Below are 21,231 nucleotides of genomic sequence, written 5' to 3' on the forward strand. Positions count from 1 at the left end.
CAAAGCAGTGCATGGAAAGTAGCAAATAAATAAATAGTGAAATAAGTATAAAATAGATCATAGCAGTCTAACAATGGTGTGCAGTAATAGGTGTAGTGACTGCCTAACTGCAAGTTGAGTTTCAAGGGTTCTCAGCTTCCAAGGGTTTACTGTGGCAACTTGGTTCCTCTCTTTCCAGAACACATTATTTCTTCCTTTTCCAGTCTTTCACCTTTACTGGAATTGTCCATTTTCAAAAACTCAGCTTTCCCATAAAGTAAGGTGTTTTAAAATAAGGTGGTTTTCTTCTTCTAGATCAAGAATAGAGCTTCCATTTCTGCATATCCTTTCCATAATACTTGTCAAATGCTCAGCCACTTAAGGCACTGTGTCTGTCATCTAGTGCAAGAGACAGATGGTATGAAAATGAAAGCACAGTAGAGGTGAAGAGCCATAATAACACCAGTTAGCCATGGCATAGCATAGCAAGTAGTTGAATTTTAACATTTATTCGACTTCTAACCTCTGCTAAACCTTCTTCAGGAAATATAAATGGGGCTGTGTGTTGCACACCATCTCCTGTACAAGAAATCAAGGCTTTTATGCGTGGTCCTTACTCCACCCTGATAGAAAACACGCTCCCTATTATAATTGCATTTGGCAGAAAATAAATTACACCATGTAATTTCACCTATAAATGTACTTTCTATAAGGCCTTTACTTTTTTTTCACCTTCTTTCCACCAAAATGTTTATGCTTATTTTGTATATGTTACAATGCCCTTTGTTTTCTTCAAAAGCAGAAATTTGCTACTATGGCAACAGTACTTTCAGTCATAACCTGAAAAGAACAAATTTGCAATCACGAACGAAAGGAAAAAAGCCCTCAAATGTAAAAGATTTCACCCAAATTCCACTAGCAGTTTTTCCATAAACATTGGATTGCCAATTGCATTTTCTCAGCTTTCAGGCGCTGCACAGGTGGGTGTGCGGTTCCCAGACCAGTCTGCAGGGAGCTGTGCAGGAGGAAGGCAGCCAGCTGAGTGAACCACTGACTCCCTTTACACTCAGAGTAAGACAGGCACCTCTAAATCCATCTCACCTGAGAAGCAGGTGGGATGAGTTATTCCTGGGATGCCTATCTCTGCCTCTGGTAAAGAAGCATTAAGTATGTGACTTCTAAAAAGCTACAGTAAGGCAATCCAAGCATCCCTCAGAACCCATCCTCAATAATCCCTGTCATTCACAAAGGATTTTTGGTGCTGTCAGAAATAACATAAAGTTAAATATTTATTCTGATATCTCAGTATGCACAGTAGGTTTCCCCCTCATATTTCTAGTTAATTCTCCCTAAGCTATTTTTATAAAGTGTTCTTAAAGCACTTTTGTTTCTGCTTAGAGCAAGTGAATTGGAATGCCAACTAAAAACTTTTGTTATGTATATCAAAATTTGCCTTACTCCAAAAGAATCAAAATCCACATTAAACTGATTATCTTCATGCATTCTTCTAGTGAGTGATTAACATACATTTTAGAGATTGTTAAGCTGAGATCCATTAAGATTGACATTACAGAAGTATAGATTTCAATGAAATACAATTCTTTCCCCTCAGTATTCACAATCCATGACATATCATGATCATGGTCTTTTAAATTTCAAGAAAACAGAGTGCAAGAAATTACATAAATAAGAATTAAAACAATGGTCCAACAGAAAACTTTCTGGCTAACAAGATACAGCATATACATGAGAATCTGAGGGTAAGTGAGGGAGACAGGGCAAGGTCATCTGAGTTAACATAAAGTAGAATCTGATTTTAAAGTACTCATCATTCATACAAAATAACAATGAATATAGGGCACTTGCTGGGTACACAAAAATAATTATATGTAAAGACTGAAAAGTGTTTTAAACCAATAAGCTGGTACTTTACCTAAAAGAGAAAACATGAAGTATGCCTAATAATGAAAAATTAGTATCAAATTGCTGTAGATTTAAAGTAAAACAGAACTTTTAACACTTAATGAATTTTCTGAGTAACACTGGCATATGATGTCTGTGATAATCCTTGTGTCAAATCATCTCCCCTCACTCAAGGACAGAGTGGCAAAGACATTCTTTGTGTACACACATACACATGCATATAGGGAGCAATAAGGCAGCAAACCACCTTTTGCCTCTAAACTCATGCCTTATAAATTGCAGAAATATTCACTTTCAGGGTATTGTTCTTCTACACAATCTGTACTATATACATTTACTGGATAGTGGGAGAGTGAAAAAATAGTCATATTTAAACAAGTGCAAACACAAAGGTTCAAAAATGAAATTAAATTGACCAAGTACTTTAGTGGAGTGAAAGGGTTAAAGTGGAAGCTTGCACATAAGAATAAAACTGTAAATAGTGAATCCTTTGAAGCAGAAACCATTGCATAGTGAAATGCTATGAGACACTAAAGTAAACACAACGGAGAAAAGAGCTCACATACATCACTTAACTGAAATTAAGATCTGATACAGGCGAGGTATCCCATCAGTCAAACGCTTAATACCAACCAAAGTGAATGAAAATGTGGAAAAACATTCAGACAAATAGTGAGGAGGAAACCTCATGGGAAAATACTGTGTCTGATACGATGGTACCTAGGTCCTATATAATTTTTAGACCCTGTGAAGACCAATGATGCACAATTATCATAACCATGTTTGGATTACAGACAGGGAATTGTTCAGAATCTTCCTCAGGACAGAACTGGAGAACCATGAAAAACACGACTAAGTCAGCAGTAGTAAAAGAACTTGCTTAGCTTGAAGAGCAACTATGAGAAAGTCCTACAGTTACTGTCTTTTTCTTTTCAACAAATGATGTCTTTTTCTCTCTCCTAAAGGCAGAAACTTTGGCTACAGCACAGCCAGCAGGGTAGGATATGAGAGGTTCATCCTTTGCAGTCCTGAGACTCCTCAGCCCAGACACCCAAGGGTAAGAATGACATCCTACTTCCTCAGTTTTAATGATAAATCCCTGCTGCAAAATTAAAAAAAATACAAGTCCACCAAATAGGTAACTGGCATTAAAACTTGACATTAAAACCTAGACCCATAGCTTATCTGTCAGAAAACTTCAGTCAGTAGCGAGAAGACTAGAGTTTATCCCCAGGTAGGTCATGAGTCATTTCAGAGCTTTTCTACCTCACATACACTCAGAATCAGAAAAAAAACCCCAATACAGCAGAGTTGCATAACTCTCATCCTAGATCAAGCAAATGCAGACTGATTCTGTTTCATTTTTCTGACGTCTCTTGATATGAGTGAATGCACAGAAGGAACCAAAAAGGGTTAGGGAGGAGAGCTTTGGAGAACTGAGGTTTTACAGTCTGAAGAAGAAAAGTCTAAAGGAAAGTACAGTTGTTGCCTTCCAATAGGTTAAGGAGAGGTGCAGGTGGGAGTGAAAGCAACTCCCCTCAGAGATGCACAGTGTGCACTATCTATCTATCTATCTATCTATCTATCTATCTATCTATCTATCTATCTATCTATCTTTAAGCACTGTGAAGTTTCCAAGAAAAGCTGTACAATTCACAGTTCCCATAGATATTCTAAACTCAACCAGATAAGTGGCTGTGCAATGCAACCTGACTTGTAATTTAGCCCTGCTTTGTTCTGGGGTGGGTCTAGGTGACCTTCAATGTATGTCACAACGCAAGGTTTTGCATAACTCTAAGTTAAAGCAGACTTAGACTTTACTACTACTATCATCAAGTGTGAAAATACCCTCTAGGGGCTGAAGGGGTGACAGCATAAAAAGAGTAATCTGACTGAAAAATGTATTTTGAATATTTCTGCAACTTCGTCCTCTCTTAAAACTTTGAACTTTGCCTTACTCTGAACTGTGTAATTTGTGGAATCTCTATCTAGATGATGGACGGCATTTTAAATGCAGTCTCATGACTAATTAAGGGAGCACACTGTAGTTGTACTGGCTCCCAAGGGGGACAATACGATTTCTGGAAGCTTCCCAGTAGTGCAGTTTCTGAGGAGGTGAGGACTGCTTCCACTTGATATTTGTGTCAGTGAAGGCTTTAGACCAGTGGGTGATAGCACCATTTAGAATATCTGAAAAATTCCAGCTAGCACTGATCAGATGCTTTATAAGTTTTCTTCCCTGCGATTTTTGATATAGGCAGTGAAAGTACCAGTACTACATAAGAGGAGAAAAGAACTGTAAAGTGAAAAGAGATTATTAGCCTGCTCCTTTAGCCACTAGCACACAGAGTGGAAAAATAAATGAGCTGACTATAGTCCTGGGAAATGTGGAAAATGTGGTGGACAACTGGCCTGAATAAAATTCTACAGAAAATCCAAAACAACACTTGCTACCATAAGCTTGTAGGCCAAATTCAGCAGCTCAGTGGTCAGCAGAAATTTACTGCACAACTCTTGGCAGTACTCTTGGACCATTAGATGTATTAATCATTAGGTGAACAAATAGCAGTTTCAGTTTACTTCTGGAAGTAATATATAGTAAATATCAATAGAAGATGGAAAAGAAAAAAAAGGGAAAAATGAAGAACACTGGTGGAGATGCAAGACATGGATGAAGCCATTGTATAAAACAAACTAGCAACAGCTCTTTTTTGAATTTTGGAGAGTTGAAAGAAATTCCAGATTTCTGAAAAGGTTGAGACATAGCTAAACAGAACACTCAGAGCTAAATACAAAATGTTACAAAATCCAGGTCTCTTTAAAAAAATAATAAAATTAGGGTCTGTCAGCTTTAGTGGGACATAAGGAGCTTCAGAGCCCCCATTCACAAGCACAGGCAGCAAGGCTGTTTGTCATGGCCCAACCAGCCACTGCATCAGAGCAAGCAACAAAGGCAATTCTCAAAGACAAGTGAGCTAGTGCTGCTGGATTACCACAGTATTTGTTAGGAAAATGAGTTATTAACCCTGTGCAGCATCCCTGCAAATCTCTGAAAAGGTTCAGTAAGGTGCTGACAATTTTCTACAACTCTGGCAAATCAAAGAAAAGTCTGACTTAATAATAATTCATAACTATTTATGTTTTTCCCCATGTTCTTGAGAACCATGGATGCAAGTTTGTATTTATACACGCCTCTTAATTTATACTTGTATACAAAGCAGTAGAATTCTAGTAATTGGGCTGAACCTTTCAGCAGCATACAACCCAAACAGGTTTTTAATATCTTACATTTTATTTCTGCTTACAGAGATTTCAACTTTAAAGAGATTACTAATAGGTTTAAAGAAGCATTTTCCCTCTATTTACAATTATAGCCAATAAGATTTAAATTTTTAATGTTGCAAATGTTTATTTATGTATTTCAAAATAACTTGGAAGCAACTCTCACATCTCATCACAACTCCTAATTATCTGCACAGAGGAGAAAGAGGTAACAAAATTCACTCCTTTCACTCCCCAGGCCATGCTACAGGAGCTGCAGAGTGAATAACAAAAGCAGAAGGCTGAGACTATGCAGAGGAAAGTGCAATGAAACACAGCAGTGAAAGAACAAGGATGGCTTATCTCATTGCAGCGGGAGTGGAGGTGTCCTGCCAGTCCCCCAGGTGTCCCCAGTGATGCCGTCTGTCTGTCCTGCTGCCGTTGCCTTCCTGAGGCAGCAGTGGCTGGTGCTTGATGAGCTCAAGCAGACAAAGAACCTCATGGTCTCAGCTGGTTCACAGCTCAGAATTCTGCAAAGCAGGGTCTTTCAGATCCTGTTCCTGAGCACAGTCAGGCACTTAGACCAAAGTGCTACTACAAGCATCACAAGATAACAGGTCTAAAAATGGCTCTTGATTTCCTTCAGAGAAGAGACCAGACCAGCCTGGAACCCCCACCACAGTGAGCAAAAGGCAACATGCACTGAAGCAAGTATTCTAAGAAAATACCAGTACTCTGGTTTTGGAGCCATCCACACATTATGGTATTCAGAGCAATCCTTAAAATTGAAATTCCCCTTGTATTTCAGACAACGTGATCATCTGACTCATCCTTCCTATTTACAAATAAGTTTAAAGGTAGCAGTCACATTGTGGCCAGTAGGACTAAAAACTCTAGAATTACTCTACTGTACACTCACTCTAATGATGTCAGCAAGTGATCTTTAGGAAATTTTGGCTACATCTTTGCCCCTTCTATTTTTTCTCTGCTGTGGTAATATTTTAGGGTTTCGATTTTTAAAATATCACATTTTTAAGGTTAATAATTTGGCTTTCTTCCCAATTTAAGTATCTGAAATATAATACACTTGATTTTCTTAGCTTTTCCTTCTCAAAGCTGAATGTACATTTGGTACTTTAGACAGAAGGACAACACAGTTAAATAGGGATGCAAGTTCATTGTTTTCCCTACTATTATTTGAGGACATTCATTATAAAGGTATGTCACATTAATGAACAGTGTGGTTCACACCACCTGCAAAGAAACATTATCAGCAACAGCAGCCCTGCAGGTCTCAAAATTTCTTGTCACTTTGGAATGTAGAATCAAATTAGCAAAGCTGTGCTCAAAGGATGAGTTTCTGTAAGCTTTTAAACATCTCAGACAGAAATTCGATTAAGATTAATTCAAGCCAAGCAAGCAATTTTAGAGGCGTTGGAAGCAATTTCCTTTCACATCATGGTTGTGTGCTGCTGACATGAATGCCTGGAGAAAAATGTGCTAAGTTACCAGAAACAAGATCTTACTATGGAGCAGCAACTATGTATGTCCTTGTAAGTTTAGCTTTAAAATATTAATACTAAAGGTAACAAAACTTGTAAAGAAACACAAAATATTCTTCATAAATCATAAATAAATTTACTCTAGTGACAGGGCATTTCAAATACCACAATCACATTTTCAAGCTGGTTTGTGTCATCAGCTTCTAAAGGTGAGACTCTTCAAAAGAATTTGCTGGATGAATAAGATTTAATCTTATGCCATTTTAGAAAAATGATAGCAGTGCTCATCAAATTATTAGTGCACTGGTAAAGCATTTTGAATCTAAATCCTTCACCACTTCCATTTATTTTACGATGTTGAAAAGGTTATCCTTCAAAAATTGTCAACCAATTCATATAAAAGATTTAATGTTTTAAGGATAGATAAAACGACAACATGTCATTATATCTTTGAAAGAAGATTGATTCTAACAATGGTAAAATTATCATTTTTCAGAAGATGGAAAAAGAATACATGGTTTTCACTTCAGTCTCAATTCAACATAGGCAGCCTAAAGCTGTGTAATTATTTCCAAGACATGAAAAAAAATTCAAGGAAAAAGAGATTGATTTTTTTCCTATTAAAATGATCTTGTGAATTTAAACCTAGGAATGCTTTTTAGTCATTTTCATTTTGCACACACACACCCATCTGTTTGGGTTTTGTTTGGTTTCGGGTTTTTTTTCAATAGAGAGGCAGAGTTCCACATGTCTAACTTAAAGGTACTGACAAGTTGTTCCATTTTCTTAGTCACCATTCAAAGAGCTTTTAAAAGTAGTGGGTGGAACAAAATAAAGGATGAATAATAAAAACCCAGCCTAACAGCCTGACAGTCATTCCTGTATAGACATTCCCATTCTTATGCAAAAGGGAACTTACTTTCAAGCAAAGATAAGTGACCATGAAAAGAAGAAATGTACTGTTAGGAAATAAATATACAAAACTGAAAGACTGGAATTAATAAAAAATATGTACAAGATTCTAAGAAAATGTCAAAATGCATACAAGTAGTCTACAAGTTGGTTTCCATCTCTCCTTACATAAGGATTAGCAAACATGAAACAGAGAAATGTTTTCTTTCACCTTCATACTGAAAGAATTCTAACCGTGTTTTCTAAGTGGTACACAGGCAGGTAATGCAAGCTAAGTACACACTTAAAGGACAACCTGGGTCTTAAAGATTATTTGCTCCAGTTTGCAATAGTTAAAGAATTTTAAAACCATTTCTTAGCAAACTCAACTTACCATATTTGCCAAGCAAAGGTTTATTACTGAGAGATGATGTCTCCATTCTTAATCAAGAGATCACACTCAGCTTCTTCATAGAAGCATAGAATTATTAGGTTGGAAACGTTCTCTTAATCATGAATCCAGCACTTGATTCACAGTTAACCCAATACTGCCAAGTCCAACATCCAACAACAAACCATTGCTCTAAGTTCCACATCTACACGTACAATTCTCTCCAGGGATGGTGACTCAACCACTTCCCTGGGCGTACCATTCAAATGTCAATCCTTTTGGTGAAAAAATCTTTTCTAACATCCAATCTAAATTTCCCCTGGCACAACTTCAGGTCATTTCCTCTTGTCCTATCTCTGGTTAATTGGGGAGAGACTGATTCCCACCTCAATACAACCTTCTTTCAGGTAGTTGTGGAGGACAATAAAATCTTCCCTGAGCCTCTCTTGCCAGGTTAAATATCCCCAACCCCTTCATCTGCTCCAGACCCTTCACCGTCTTTGTTGTCTTTGATGAACTATGATTAGACAAAGGAGCTGTATTGAAATATGTGAATGACTAATCATGCTGTAATCATAATTTCCCAAATACTGTCAGTACTATCTAAAAATCACCCCAGTGCTTTACGACTTAATTTTAGTGATAAATTACTGTATATTGTCTACAATCCTTTGTCAGCATTTAGGAAACCAAATGCATTTTGAATTACAGGGTTAACAGACAAATGTTCAAATGGCAAGCCTCATTCTTGGTGACATGTAATTCAAATCCAACATTATTCCTGCAATTAATGCTTTTTTCAAGCATGGGCATGGAACAATTTAGTTTTCAAAACACAGAAATCGATTAGTTCAAATTAGGAGGTTTAAAATAAGAATAAGTGGATAAAATGAAATGGCTTTGTGCTATATTGCACTAAATTACTCAATGAGTCCTCCTGGCTTCCATGGCATAGGAAGATTGTAGACAAAATGACCCTGAGCAGAAAACAAACAGTGTTTAGGCAGAGCCTGGAACATCATAGACTTACACACACACAAAATCGAACAGCCTCTTTCTATCAGGAGAGAAAAAGTGAGAAGATGAGAGTAACAAGCTTTGGATGTGAATACAGCTGAAACAAAGAGGACATGAGTTATTGATTAGCTTCAAAGACAAGTTTAGGCAGTGGCCAAAAAGGGCAATGTTACATACTAGGGACCAACAAATTTATGGGCACAAGGAAAGCAGAAGCAGAGGGAGTAAGTATCAGGAAAAATTCAGAGCTAAAAATAACTCAAATGAATCAATTTATTGTTTGTATTCCCTTGAATACAAACATCCATCTTTATTTGATAAATGCTATTTGGTTGAACCCAATTTTCTTTCTAATTTATGGGGGTTCTGAACACTGATTCAATATCCTTCTCTTCCACAATGTTACACCTTCTTAAGCAGTGGTTACCAACTCTACCTGTTCCAGGCTCTTTCCTGTAAGTATTTTTTCCTTTCATTTCTACAGAACAAAGTAAAACAATTAGGAAAAATATAAGCAGGAACAGGGAATGGAAGTAAAACCATTAAGTACACAGTCTTAACTAATAAGAACAAGAATGAACTATATCCTCCCTCAAACACTTGGAGGTTGTGAACAGCTAACAATGAAATCCAACCATGAGAGAAATAGTATTCCTGAGGAAGCTCTGATAACTTCTTGTGGTAAGACTGATCAACACCGTGGAAAATACATTTACTTTATACTAAGGAGAACAAGCAAAGTGTAAAGTAAGTAGAGGATTTCCTGGTTCCAAATTTCTATGTGTACTCTTTCCTAAATTCTCTACATTTCCTTGTGTGGAAGCTATTCCATCATTTTGGTCATCCTGCCTGTCTCCCCTCAGGATCTTTTCCAGGTCTACTGGATTGCTTTTGAAATAGGAGCAGAACAGTCACATCATTACCAAGGTAAAAAATGGACGTAGAGTGCACTTTTTGTTCTTTGTTTTGTTCCTGCTTCTCCATTGATCTGACATATTCATGGACCTTCTACAATCCCCAGTTCTCCTGTGTAGTAATGGCCTGTTCAGAGGCCATTATTTTGAATGTGACATTAGGACTTTTCACTTTCTGGCATGATTTTACATTTATCTGGGTTGGATTTCATAATTTTACTTTTCAGTCTTGTGTTTTGTTATAATCTTCTGTAACTTCTTAATAGATCACCTTTTATCTTTAATACCATGAATAACCAAAAAAGCCAACAAAATCTTTTCATAAAGCAATTTGTGAACACTTCAGATTTGATGTAAACCAAAACCTTAAAAATTTAATATTATTTTCTGGTTTTATTTTTCCAAGGCCTTCATATAGACTCAGTAGTGTGGAAAGTGACTAATACAAGATTTTGATGTGTCTTTGCCTGTCAAAACAAAAGAACAGCTCCGTGTGTGGAATAGCTGAAATTGTTGATTGAAACTTAGATAGAGCGTCATCTATAAGAAAAATGGTCTGTGATATGTGGCAGAAATCTGTTTCTATTTGGAAACATGATGAGAAATCAACATGAACATCATTTTTCTAATCATACAAAATTGCCAGGTTGATTTTCAAGTCATTATCCCTGTAATCAGATAAAAAGTTTTCAACACCAAATTGTTTTCATTTGTGGTCCCTTGATCATAGCGTGTCTAGACTATTCTAACAATACATTCTGTTTAGAATAAATGCTTGTACCATCTGCACTGTAAATGAATAGGAAAAAATGGTTTTAGAACACTACCCTTCACAAGCTTCAACTGGCTGCATTCCTCCAAGAGCTGAGCTTTGCTATGAACACAGAGAAGCATTCCTCAGAAGTCACTTTACTTACTCATTTGTATTTGAGGCACAGACTTTGCTCACCACTGAGGTAAGCAGTTTCTACTTTAATACAGGGAAAATATGCTCTCCAGCATAAAATTATTCAGACAAAGTGCACAAAGATGATTGCTTCATAGATCTTGAACTTGAAAATAAAATCTCCCTATTGCTCATGTTCCTGAATACTTTTGTTAAACAATGCCACCAGTAGATTCTAGTTGGCTGAAGCAAATATTTATTCAGTGGCCTGTGTATTTTTGGCTTTTATGCAAAAAATTGGGAAAGAGATAGTAGGAAAAATTCTTGGAATTATCAGGTTTGTTTATAAATAATATTTGACATTGTCAGTGAATATATTACTAATTACAGGGAGGGGTGCAGGGGGAAGCAAAAACATCCCAAGAAAACCCAATTCCCATTTTGCTTTTGTTTCAGAGACAGGAAGGAATGGCTGTTTAACACAAACTACTAAATTTAAGCGCTGTGTAAGCATAAACTTCTCAATCCATAGTAGCTTTCACTGTAGTAACTGTTCTGAGTGAATAATACAGATAAAAGCTATCACTGAGTACACGAACAAAAAAAATAAATGCATCTTGCATCTAAACATATAAAAAATCAGATATAAAATGTATTAAATTATAAACATATATTTCAATATAGTTTTAGGAAGTCAAGTATTTTTATATACATTGCAGACTTTCACTACCAACTGCTTATCTCAGTTACAAGAAGGAGCTAGAGATGGTGGTAGTGTGGTAACTGGTGATCAAGAAGCAAAGACCTAGACTGGCCTGAGGAGCAAACTGTTTGGAAACCGCTTCAAATACTTTTTTTCCCTGTCTTTGGTCAGCCAGAAGGAAATGAGTTTTGGCTAACGTGCCATTTTTATCTCAGCCTCTTTCCTGGATATAAATAGTCTCTTATCCCTAAAAAAATTAGAATTTTCCAGGTCTGTTTAGTACAATGGACCTCCTCCTGTAGATGTGTTCTAGAAACCACAGTTGTGTGGCCTTTCTGGTCGTGGCCAACCAAAAGATAACCCAGTCTTGCAGCAAGTAAGCAGCTCCCTACCACATCAAAGCAGCAGAAACCCCAATGCATACATCAGAACTGCTCTTGCTTACTTTTTCATAACAGTCTGTAAACACAGATAAATTAAAAAAGAAAATGTGTAGCTGAGAGAAATGTATTGTGAATTGCAGACATCATGAAACAGAGACATGTAAGAATTCTGTTCTGCAGATCAAAGCTCACTCCTATCCTTTGTTCTTTACAAGTCAAAAATAAAAATCTAACATTCAGCTTTATTTTGAGCATAGCCTAAGAGTAGGTGACAACTGATTTCTGCCATTAGAAATGAAACCTCATGAAAGCAAGAGGTCCCCCAGCAGTTAGGATGCTCAAATATGACTCTGAATTCAAATATGTTTTAACCCACTGGATATTAAGTTGATCAGGGACTGTGAAGAATTATAACACTTACATTGCAAATCTTACTGTTCTAACTTTTTTAGAAGAGCCATGGGATTATACAGAAAAAAATCAAGAATCATATTTTGCAGATAATTTAATATACTGTGGTACAGAATGATATACCATATACAGAGTATCCAATGATAGGCAGAATATGAAATATTGCAGCTATGTTCTTATATGTAGAAACACAACCACAACTGTTTAGGATTATCCTGCTTATATTAAACTTAGAATATGGAACACCATCAAAAATATGTTAGAGGCACACGTGAAGCACTTACAAAAACTGTAATGTGTGAAAATCTCTAGCCACATACAAACCATAAATGTGTTACAGAAAATTGCAGCATTTGTCTTTCCAACTTTCATTATCAAAGCTGTGATTTTCTCAGCATGTTCACTGGCAAACTGCACTGCTTTGAAACTAATAAAGTCAGTAACACTCTGCTATCCCTGGAATTACAGGAAGAATACCAAAAATACTAACAGAATAAACTCACACATATCCATCCATGAACAAGGGATTTCTGCCATTATATTTGCCATTTCCAGGGAGAAGGCTTAATCTCTAGTACCTATGAACAATATAGATTTTATATCTGCAAATTTCAAAAAGCAAAATATCTCTAATGAAACATGTTTAGAAATGTTCCCATCTACCTCAGCTGACAGTAGACATATTTACAGATTTTTAACATGAAATATTTACCAGGAATATAGAATATGTCATATGTTGAGAAAATGAATAGTCTTCACTGTACCACAAACCAATTTACAGCCACACATATAACTGCAAAGGAGATTTCTTATAACTACTTTTCAGATAAAATATTTCCAAATATTGAGAGAACCTGCTGATATAATTTTTGTGTGCTTTTACTTTTAGAATAAAATTTCTGTTTATGAATAAAAACATTATTTGAGTATTCAAAGTTACAGACAAATACATTATATTTATTATTGCCCAAGCATTTCAATAACAAGCATGCATAAATCATGCCATACAACTTCCAAAATGCAACAAGTCTCTCCTAGCTGCTCTTGAAAGGAATAATAGTGTGTGTGTCTGTCATATCAAATGTTCTCTTTACAACAACAATGGATTTCTCTTCCCTCATAAAACAGTACTTCTATTAGTAAAAGGACATGCAAGTCACCCCAGTGCACTTATTAACTAATTCCTGCAGCCTCTGTAAAATCCAGCTTAATCTCCAAACAGGAAAGAGATCTGGACTAAAAAATTTACAAGAAAATATTTAAACATTTCCAGAAGTTGACTAAGTCCATTATCTGAGTGTTTTGTGCAAACTTGCCTATCTCATTTCCTTTAATCTGACAAAAGAACTATAATGCTTCCAAATACAGTGTTCTAATGCTCAAATTAATTCTAATAGAATCTAATTTTAATTCTAATATCACATAGTGGATTAGAGAAAAGTGACTAAAGAAATCAATCTATTAGACCATAAATCTTCGTTGAGACCTTTGGTGTATTTCTGTATAAACACCTACAGAAACAATTCCTGAAATATTTTACTGATTGCTTGAAACTAGAAGAACACTTTAGGCAAATGCACAGGAGCGGCTGAGTGAGCTCATGAAGTGTTTCTATACAGAACTAAATTCACTCAGAGTTATATAATTGGGAAGTTTTTCTCCTCACCCACCTGACATGATCACAGGCCTGTGATGTCTGGAAGCTTCCAGAGGAGTTAGTTTAGCCAAATAGCCGCAGTTTGTCACTGTTCCACCTGCCTTCCCCTCATCTCCTAGGCCCAGAGCCTTGCAGAGGGTCAGCCCCTGCCCCTCAGTTGGTTATGGAACATTTACCTCAACACTCAGACCATGCTGCTGCCCCCTCCCCTCATCCTGGCCCCACAGAACAGCTTCAGCCTGACTCACCCCACCATGGTTTGACAGCTGCCACCTCCCATGCTGTGCAGATATGCTCAAGAACGAATAAAAATGTCATTGCTACACCAACAAAAACCACCTTTAAAATTACTGTTGTTTGTAAGCCCTCAACCTGCCATAGTATTTGTGCTCTTTGTGAGAAGACAAAGCACTTGGCTGGCCCAGCTGTGCCCATGATTGCAATGATGTAATTGTAAACTGGTGAGTTAAACTGAAAACCTAAACATCCTCCCTTCTCTTTGATAAGCAAAATGCAGATAAAAGAATGAATTCTGCTAAGAATAAAGTGAAGTATATTCTACAACAAACAGAAATTTTGAATTATGTTTGGTAGAGTGACTCATCAGCCCCTAAACCAGAAAGATTTTCTAAATATTTCTAGAGTCTTAAACTGAGGAACCGATGAAAATAGAGTCCCTGTTTCTTTTAAGTTGTGAAAGACAACCTTAAATGTATCTTAATGCAGGAGCTCTTTTACAAAATATCATCCTTTATGTTAAAAATTCCTAATGAATATTAAGCAGTGTTCCTAATTGTGTAGCATATGCAAAAAAGCAGAACACACAAAAATATAACATTTCCAGCTTAAAATATTCCAAGTCTAAACATAAACTGAGTCTAAAATACCAATTTGGTTGAAAGCGGATTAATCAAATACAATGAAGAATGTTATTATGTCATCTTTGTTCTTTTTTGTGACAATTTTATTGATGTTTTATTCAATCTGCATTTATAAATAAGGGTTATGAATCTTTTAAATGGCAGCATTTGACTAATACTTTTACATTGTCATGATAAGAAATAGTTATTATTCTTTTTTCTTAGAAGAATTACAATGTATTGCTCATTAGTATTAGAATTCTCCTTAAAAAGAAAGACTGCACATCTACACAGACTTCTCTAAATCTAATGGGTTTTTTTTGAAAAAAGAAACAATGGCTTAATATAATTGTAAGAAAAAGAACAAAATAATATCTAAATAAGTGCAGAAAAATCACCTTCTCCAAACATCCTAACCACCCAAGCCAGAACACTTTTAAATTTTAAAAGCAAGCAGGTATTTTGGAGTCATGTTTCTGATCTAGAGGTTCATGAGCTCAATTTGTCATAAAGAAAAAATTTAAAAAGCATAATTGAAACAGGTGCTCTTACTAATGTATTTGTTTAATGTTTTAGACTCATAACAGTTGAATACTGCAGTTATTTATCATTTTTTCTTATTCCAATTTCTGCTGAAGTTATCTTCACTGTAGGAATTGCTGCACACCCAGGTTTGCAGATTTCTTTACATCTTTTTCTCTCTAAATGTTTATGTGAACCTTCTTCCTTTAGTTCAATTACAGACACTGCCAAAATATATCTGCTTACATGCCAAAAATCAAAATATTCATCACATAGTTTCTATTCTACTCTAAAGCTTATTATTTTTCACACACCAAATTTCAACCAGTACTATGTGTGCCAGACCTGTCTGCAGAAGGCAGGAAAACAACTGTATGACTGAAACCATTTGCCAAAAAAAGGCCAACTACTGTAAGCTTGCCAAATTCATTGTTTTTGTGTAACCTGAATGCTTCAACAGAAGGCTGTGGGAAAATCTGTAGCCAGTCTCAACTGTAAAAAGAAATCACCATCTATTTTGTAATTTGTCTCCTGCATGCAACTTGAACTACAAAAGAGTTGTTCTGCAATCATAACTATTCACTGTAAAAAACAATTTAATTTCCTTTCTATTTACATGGGAGCAAAACCAATCCTCTAAAAATTGTCCTCTTTACAGTATGACTCCACAGATCCCAACTCGTAAGGAGTCCAACTCCCCTCTTCAGATGGTTGGTAAATATAATTTCTGTGAGAAAAGAATATTTCCTAGTTTCTTTTGTTCTTTCTAAACATTCAGTGGTAATAGTCAGCTCTCCTACAATGATTATGCTCTCCCATATCATCAGCATGAAACATGCTTCAGAGCCCCTAGAACTAAAACTTTCATTTACTGAGCTTCAAATAGAAGAAAAAAAATGACTGTACACCTAAAAGTGGGAAATTCCCTTCAGACTAGTTCTTGTATAGGTTACAGCCAGGAAATCAGACACCTGAAACTCTAAGATTTTTCTCCATTCAATTCTCCACAATTACTTTAAATCAGTTTTTCAAATGAAACCTTGCCCAGAAAATAATACCTTTGTCAGTTCAAATTGGTATGACATGATTCCTTGTCAAATTTTCAGTAAAAATAACTGGGTTTGCAGCTTCTCTCTGCTGCCTCTACTTTAACAATGATTCATTTTTCCTTTCCAGCCATGGAAGAACTGTTCAAAATTTCCGTGTAGGTTTTGTTTTTTAATATAGTATGCTGCTTTATACTGAATTTTCTTTATCTGCACAGCAGTGATAACAACATCTACTCAAATGTTACTCACTTACTAGGAAGCTTTCAAGGCAATGAAGTTCTGCTGGCCGTGGATGTTGCTGATTCTGCCACTCATGGTAAGGGGAGGAACTTCTGGCCTATCCTGCAGGGAAATGTCATGACTCCCAATCTGGAGAACCAGCAACAGCTGGAAATAGTAATTATGGAGAAAGCAAGATGGGTTTTCCATTATAAACTGTTTCCTTCTCATGGTTAACCAGTACTAGTAAAGACAAACATGTACAAGAATGAAGTCTGGCCTGTCTTTAACAAAATGAGAAAACACCTGCTGTATTCATTCAAGTTGACATTTCACCCAGGACATGATTAGACACTGATGACCAAGAAATAAAAGCAGTGTTAAGTTATACAAGATAAAAGTACAATGCCTCTTAAAATCTACCCAAAGCCCAGGTTTTAACCTGCACAATTTCAGCTATGCAAATGAAACCATCAGCATGATGCTTACCACCAAAACCCAGCTTTTTTCTTCTACCTGACTTTGACCATCAGATTTCCCTCATGCTAATTTTCTAACTTCTTGTTTCCCTACACCATACATATTTCAAACTATTTTTTTCTCTTTATTATGTTTCACATGTTTCAGACATTAGTTCTTTTTACAGAATAGTACGCATATGTATACACAAGTTACAAAACTGAACAAGCATCTAAAATCCTGAATTGCAAAAACCTGTCTTTTTCTTCACATGTGAATAAGACTCATCAAAGCTGAAAGATCTCAGCTATGTTTACACAACTGACTCTAGATGCCCAAATAGAGAAGGAAATATTACCCCAAACAGTAACGAGAAGGAAACAACAGTTCCTTGAGTGGAATAAAGTAACTTGGATGAAGAATGAAGAAATTATTTCTTGATAAATTCCCAATTATGTATTTAATTTAAAAAGCCTTTTTACACATTTTTTTCAAATAATTCTACTTTTATTTTCAGAGTTCTTCAGCCAACATCTCTTAAATATTTTTTTTCATAAAAGAAGTCAGAAACAGAAAAGACAATGTATTACAAATGCCTTAAATGAAAATGTTTTCATAAAGTCTGCATTAAAAATCAGATCTAAGTTCTACATCATTGTATGGCATCACATGCAGCTCCTTTTGCCGTTTGTTGGGTGCAACTGGTAATTCACATCTCATCTGGTAATTATATGTCACATAAATATTTCATTGTGCAATAATTAAGCAAACTCTATCTGTCTGATAGAGGCTGCCATGTATATAAGTACATTTTCCTGCTCTCTGTAGGGCAATTTGAACCAGCATGCCTCGATCAGCATAGGAAATACATGCATTTTGTATGTATCCATGGTATAATTCCTCTCAAAAATTAAATATTTGAATTATCGCTTTTTCTAGCCAGGCTTCTGAACAAAGCAGAAATTCATGCCATTATTTTATATAAATGTACTCTCTGAGCAGTCAAACACTGCTCTTGAAAGTATATATTTGAATATTTTACAAGTTTTGCAGCTGGTGCCTCACATGTGAAGTAAATGAATTCCCATGGAAAGACTTCATTATTTCCTTAATTTCTACTGGGAGTCACAGAGGTGCCCTTTTCTTTGTCTTTCACAAACAATTAACCTTTTGCCATGTATGCAATTGGCTGAGAGCATTCCTAAGTGGCTCAGAAAATAATTTACAGCAGAAACTGTACAAAGTTAATTAGTATTAGTCTAAGGTTATTCATATATTATCAACCTGAGAAAATGGTCATCATGACCCTCACAGAACTTTAAGCAACAGCTGATTCTTCTCATCATCAGCTGCAGAGCATAAATGCTAATCACGTTCAAGCACAGGTCTTTTAACCATGGCCATTTTAAGTCTTAGTGTTAAAACTTCTCAAAGTACAGGTATATACAAGCATGCAAATATGCCATACTCTGCTATTGCTCACTTCCTTTGTTAAACAAATCAGAAACAAACAACCAAACCAGAAGTACTCTCTTTTCATTTTACCTGAGAATGTTTTTCATTGTTCTCATTTTTGGAGATCAGTTCATTCAGATTTTACCAATTGTTTCTGCCAAAAGACTAAGCCCCTTTAGAATTAATTATAAGAAGGATTACTTATAAAGACAGAATCAAGGCATAGATAACACAGTCTCAATCTGAATTTTGGTGAACCAGAAAGGGAGCTCTCAGTGTGCCTCTTTTACTACTGAAGTGCACGTTATTTGATTTCCAAATGTCTGCACTGCTAGCCATGTGTGTGAAAGACTGGAGTGTTATGGATCAGTGACTCAAAACATTCCCCAGTTGTGAAGGTACCAGAGGGCTTTATTGGAGATGGGTTGGGAGATGGAGGAGTTGAGCTTTTGGGTATTTATATCACTAATAGTAGCTAGTCCACACTTCTTTTGGTACCTGTGACAAGTGTGTCCACCAGGAGCCAGTCTATTATATGGAAACACTTTCTACCATTGTATGCCTCAGGTACTCAGTAAAATCAAACTGACAGTCTCACTCACAAAGTAGACTTACATTCCCTAGTTAGGGACATAGATGTGTGAGTTGCTGACTAATTGAAGGTCACTCAGAAATCCTAAAATACAGTTCAATGGCCAACAACCTTCCTGGGCTCCACCCAGAGCACAATGTCCCCACAGGGGTATTTTATGGGAGCTCAGTTTCGTTGTCTCCTGCACATGGGCACAGTTTTGCTGCTGAGGACAGACAGCAGATGGGCTCCAAAGAAGAGCCATGGCAGGGCCAGGCCCAGACAGGGATTCAGCCATGGCCATGTCCACACCACCCACACTGCTGAGTGCTGTAAAGGCACCAGCTTTGTCCTGGCACTGCAGCGCAGGAGGGACAACACTAAAAGCCTTGTTTCTAAGGGCAGGGAGGAGCAGGGGAAGATGAACACCACCTTCTGCACAGACTGCTCCTGCCATGGCATGCAGGCAGGAGTGGCAGCCCCAGAGCACAAGGAGCCATCTCCTCGTGGTGCCAAGCACCAGGGCCAGCCTGGCCCCTGCACTGCCACTGCCATCAGGCCAACACAGCCCACAGAGACAGGGACACAGCACAGGGCTGAGCAGAACCCTGAGAGTGGAATAGGTTTAGAGACTGGTTTTAGCTGGTATAAGGCTCCAGATCAGGAAGACATTTGAATAGGGTAGCTATGAAACACTGGATCAAGGGTACCTTGGCTTCAAGTCAACACCAGATTTCAATAGCAACAGTGGACACCTAACTGAAAATCCTTGGAATAGTGATTTATTCAGCAAAGGTCTCCAGCCCATTCTGGAGGTCAGTGGGAATGAACCAAATAGTCCCTTTTGGCTTTATAATCCATCAGTCTGCAAATCTAGTTAAATTTTAGCATGTGAAGGAGTGAATTGGGTAGCTGGTCAAAAGAGCTTCACTTTGCAGATGACTTACAGTTATCTTGTGGAAAATTTCTCATTGCTGATCTGAGAGCCTCTAAGATTCTTTCTACAATTCACTTCATATCTCAAAACCATATTACAGCTTAAATAACATCTACTATAAACATTGTCAGGCTGAGTCAGTATCTCTGTGGTTGCTGGAAAGGAAAAATGCCTGATCCCTGATTAAAGAAAAACTCAAAAGATCTGCCATATCAAATCATTGCTTTAGAGAAGAATTAATCTCTTTTTAAAAACAATGGACCCTCAGAGCTTTCCTTCTTGATTCTCCTGAGTTTTCAAAGATTAAGTATAATAAGGATTTTTTGTACTTTTCCCGGTTTTAAACTTAAGAGGACAATGTGATTTTGAAAGTTAAACTTGGATTCTAGTAAAAATAATTGCATTCCACTAAAGTTCAAAAACCAAATTAACAAAAAAGACAATATAAAGGAATGAAAATCAAATATAAAATAAATCCTTAAAAACTGAGAGAAACTCAGTAGATCAGCAGAATATGGAGCATGTGAAACAATAATGGTGGTTTGGAAATTTGGAAAAAGAAGATAAAATTAAATCTTGCTAATACTTGTGTAGACTGTATTTGCATCTGGAATGATTCATTTTTTCCATTCTTTTTTTTTTCCCTAGAAAACTTCTCATTTGTTATTGACTTCTACAAGAAGATGAACATTTTAAAAACAAATGTAAGTGGTTTAACAATTTTACTCAGTTTAACAAAACCCCAATATAGCAACCTGCTCTGAAATTGATAAAATTAGTTATTTTTCTGGTTTCAGACAGTAAATTGTTGTGTGAAGCTAAGTGAAAATGGGAAAACATGGTGGTAAAACAGAGGACTGGCTGATTGCAAAAGTTACATGCATAAGCAACAGGATAAACTAAGGAACAGCCATTCAGATTTCAGAATAAATAATTCAGGGAACAGTTAACAGTCTGTAAGTAAGTAAGGATAAGAAGTCCCGGTGATGAGGGTGGTTTTGGCTCTAGTCCTGCTGCTTTAATCCTATCATTCACAGTCTGTGCCTGGGTCTCTGATCTCCTTGCATGTGCTGTATCTCAGGTCTGTGAAAGAAATGAGATTTTGCATATGCACATGTCCATACATTCTGAGATGAAGCATCATCCATAGTTTATGGGGTTGATCAATTTATATAGATGCCATGTTTGATACCTGTCTCTTTTGTCTGGTCTTCTGAACAATACATCCTCAAAGATTATAA

Source organism: Zonotrichia leucophrys, chromosome 6 (assembly GCF_028769735.1).
Source record: "Zonotrichia leucophrys gambelii isolate GWCS_2022_RI chromosome 6, RI_Zleu_2.0, whole genome shotgun sequence".
In the NCBI taxonomy this organism is placed as follows: Eukaryota; Metazoa; Chordata; class Aves; order Passeriformes; family Passerellidae; genus Zonotrichia; species Zonotrichia leucophrys.